Source organism: Ostrea edulis, chromosome 1 (genome assembly GCF_947568905.1).
Source record: "Ostrea edulis chromosome 1, xbOstEdul1.1, whole genome shotgun sequence".
In the NCBI taxonomy this organism is placed as follows: Eukaryota; Metazoa; Mollusca; class Bivalvia; order Ostreida; family Ostreidae; genus Ostrea; species Ostrea edulis.
The window spans coordinates 108,161,063-108,165,701 of NC_079164.1; positions in this window are offsets into that span (position 1 = coordinate 108,161,063).

The window sequence follows — 4,639 nt, forward strand, 5'->3', positions numbered from 1 at the left end:
AGGTGCTTTACCAGGTAGAGCTGCTGGTATCCCGTCATCGAAATAGAACAATATCTACCACTAAAAACACAGGGAGCTTGGATCTCCAGGCAGGTGCTTTATCAGGTAGAGCTGCTGGTATCCCGTCATCCACGATCACACTGGTTTGTACTTTACTATCTTATTTAACGTAAATATTGACATTAATAGTGGAAGATTATTAAACTCTATTTTTGCACCTTTGATGAAAGTCTTCCTTTGATTTATTGATAATAGAGGTGCAGTAATGGACAAATATTTAAACAGGAAGTGCACACTGTCCAGCATCCGTAATTACGATGAGGACAAGAGCACTACAAGTCACTGCACGTTGAGCACGTAAACCCTCGCATTCACACACAACTCTCTCACAACGCAGACACCCACACACTACCCTCTCACAACGCAAGCACCCACACACAACCCTCTCACAACGCAAGCACCCACACACAACCCTCTCACAACGCAGACACCCATACACAACCCTCTAACAACGCAGGCACCCACACACAACCCTCTCACAACAAAGACATCCACACACAACCCTCTCACAACACAGACACCCACACACAACCCTCTAACAACGCAGGCACCCACAAACAACACAGACACCCACACACAACCCTCTCACAACGCAAGCACCCACACACAACCCTCTCACAACGCAGGCACTCACACACTACCCTCTCACAACGCAGGCACCCACACACTACCCTCTCACAGCGCAGGCACCCACACACAACCCTCTCACAACAAAGACACACACACACAACCCTCTCACAACAAAGACACCCACACACAACCCTCTCACAACAAAGACACCCACACACAACCCTCTCACAACGCAAGCACCCACACACAACCCTCTAACAACGCAGGCACCCACAAACAACACAGACACCCACACACTACCCTCTCACAACACAAGCACCCACACACATCTTGAGAACCCTTTGCTTGACAATATAATATTATTGGTTTGCATTCATTCGGGATTTTTACCGAAAGGCAGGGGGGGCTGTTATAAATTTCTCTTTACTTGTAGGAGTAAAACTTAAAGGTGTGAGGAAAATGATACCGTATTTTAGGTGAGTACTGGAAAGCCACGAGTTGTTGAACTTTACTGAAGGTAGTATCAGCCATCACCAAGCTGTGACATAAATTCGTTTGCACTGTATATGAATAAAAGGTCTTAGCTTAAAAACTGTGATAGGAGATAAACAGACAAATCCAAACCTCTGTGTGTGAACTATTTCCCCAACATTGAGATATTAAAAAAAATTCAAACATGAAATTGCTGAGAGTCAAACTCCTTGCAACATGCACATCTTAAAGTTGTTTACAAAGGCTTAAGTGGCTTGCTAACTGTGAGGGGAGTGCAATGCAAGTAGTCACTTTGTAATATTTACCCAAAATGACTAAACTCAACGTGTAATTTTCTAGAAAAAAAAATTAGAAGAAAATCGAATTCCTTGCGACGTGTACACTCTAAAAATGGTGTTTAGATCCTAAACACAAAGTTAAACACATTTCTTGTGTACAGTTTTGAACGCGTTCTAAATCTAAACATGTTTAACACTTTCTGTGTTTAGGTTTTAAACATGTTTAATCCAATGTGTTTAGGTTTTGAACATGTTTAATTCTTTTAATGTTTAGGTGTAGAACATGTTTAACCCTTATTATGTTTAGGTTTTGAACATGTTTACCCTTATTGTGTTTAGGTTTTGAACACGTTTACCTCTTTTGTGTTTAGGTTTTGAACATGTTTAGTTCTCCTTGTATTTAGGTTTTGACTTTGTCTCAATTACAAAATGATTTGCTAACCTTCTATTTAAAACTCAATCCACAGCATTAAAGAGTCTTAAATAGTAGCTTTCTCTTCTATTATAGGAGAATAACATTGCAAAATCTAGCAAGAATATCCCTTGCATTACAAACTGTGTCTATGGGATCCATGATGTTTCAAATCGAACAATGCGGGTAAAGTGATTTCCTACACACAAAGAACACCGGAAAACACTTATAAACAGATATATTCACAAATACACAGAACAACTTGCAAGGGGTTAACAAATACAATAACTACACTGCTGCACTTTCTAAAACACGTCCGATTGCCTAGAGTTCGCGGGTAAGAGAGAGAGAAAATCACGTGCAGGCTCAGAGGACTCCGAGCCCGACCAGAAATACTAAAAATCCACCCCCCCAAAATCACTACACGGGTTTGGGCGGTTCTTCTCAAATTACATTGCAAGTCTATTTCTATATTCTAATTGCCGAAACAACACGGTTGACATTTTCGCGATACATGTTAAAGACAAAACCATTAAAAATCACTTATGCACATATAAGAAGTAAACTATACATGGTTAAATATCACCCGGCAAGTACAACTTCAACAATTTTTTTGTCTTTGATATGCTAGTTTTCGCATAACAGGCACTGTCACATGTTGAATTAAAAAAAAGGGGGGGGGGCATCAATTGCAACTGATGTTCTCTTTCACAAGATTTAAATGAATTTTGTTCCAATGCAAAGTAAGAGTGATGCATTGGTTTAAATTAACACTAAAGGCACGTCTAATACCAGAGACAATGAATTACACTATTTTTTAAAATTCAATATGTATGTGTCCAGACCTGTTCAAGTTGAAATGGAATTCCAGATAAAATTTTCTGGATACTCCTAAACTCTGCTCATTTCCAACAGGAAAGGGTTGAAGCCCATAGACGGCTCTTCTAATGGTTCCATCAATTTTGGATATCGACCTCGACAGTGTATACTTGCAATACGGCGTATGATGTACACTATGGTCACTATCGGGACCTGGTACACTATAGCAGTTTGAAGTATGGCAATTCTGACATGCAATTTTTTCTGCAATTCGAATTTCATTTACAGAAGACAGGAATATTCTACATGAAGACTGTAAAACTAATGTCAACAATGTTACTAAGCTTATCATGTTCAAAACCTAAACGCATAGACGTTTAGGATTGTGTTTAGACGTTTAGGAATGTGTTTAGCAAGTGTTTAGCATGTTATTTTGTGTTTAGATACTGTATTTTTGCATAGCTAAACATGTTCTCAGTCTGAACATGTTTAGGGTAGAACATGTTTATTACACTTCGCGTTTAGGATATAAGCACAATCCTAAACACGTTTAGACCTAAACACGTTTAAAAAGTGTTCCAAACCTAAACATTGTTTTTAGAGTGTACATTTTCAATACCCCTACAAACACTGCAAAACAAGAAGATCCTCACTTGAAAATTGAGGTAGCGGTTAGACCAGAGACATATATCTAGTTAGACGAACAAATTATGTACTCTCTATGTAATATTTCCTCAAAACTGGCGGCTGAGTTTAACAACCTGTAATTTTCTCAAAAATTGACAAAAATCAAAATCCTTGCCACATGCTCATTTTCAATACCCTACAAACTAGAAAGTATAGGAGGAGTTAGACGGACAAATTATGTACCCTCCATTATTACATTCAATTTTCAAATAAAGGGGCAAAACTCCTGCAAGAGAAATCGAAATAGATTAAAATTGCAACATGATCTAGAATGACCCACAAAGAAGGTACACAACAAGTTGATATGTGACTGACAGATGAAGACCCCGAACGGACAGACGGACGTAAAGACATCACCTTTCATGCTTTTGCAACCAGGTGGCGCTCACGTACTGTCATGGATTTAAGAAATAATGCTCGCGTTTTCCAGTATGTTGCAGGATAAAATCCGAGATCGAGAAATGTTGTTTTGAATTATAAAATTTATATTTAGCCGATGCTTTTATATTTCAAACAACATTTCGAGACCATAATCAGTTGAAGCGCCGCAGTGGTCTAGAGGTAGAGCGTTCACCCCGCATGCGGGAGGTCGGGGTTCGATCCCGGCCGCGACAGACCTTAAGTCGTTAAAACGGGTAGTGACAGTTCCATCACCAAACGCTCGGCATCAGGTGTGAATGTCACGGGTCCTCGGAGATGACCTTAAAAACGGATGTCCCGTGTCACAGTAGGCGTGGCATGCTAAAGAATCCCCACTGCTCAATGGCTCGTAAGCGGCGAGCATAGACCTGAATTTGTAGCCCTTCACCGGTAATGGTGACGACTCCAAATGAGTGAAAAATTCTCGAGTAGGACGTTAAACAAGATCCACTCAATAAATCATAATCAGTTAATACGTATGGAGGTATATCGTAGAATAATGACCACGGCATTCCATTTCTTTGCAATAACCGTGGAAAAATTTGCAATCTATTTCATAAGAAAATGTTGATTTGTATTTTTTTTTTTTAAATATTCGACCTAGATATGATTGAATATTACTATGCATGCAAATTGCAGTTTACATGACATATTTTGAATTACAATTGGGGAAGGGAAGGGATGCAATACCCACATACTGAAAATTGGAGCAGAATACACCGCGTTAACACTGATTCCTTTCAGGCTTAATTTGGCTCACTTGGATAGACCCAGAATTTTAACGTAACTACATTGATTCCGTTGTGCATTTTATTTTAACAGTAACAGCGTTCGATAAATTTTTCTTTCATAATAAAACAGGACGTACTTGGTTCCACGATAAAAAAAAAAAAAAAACCAG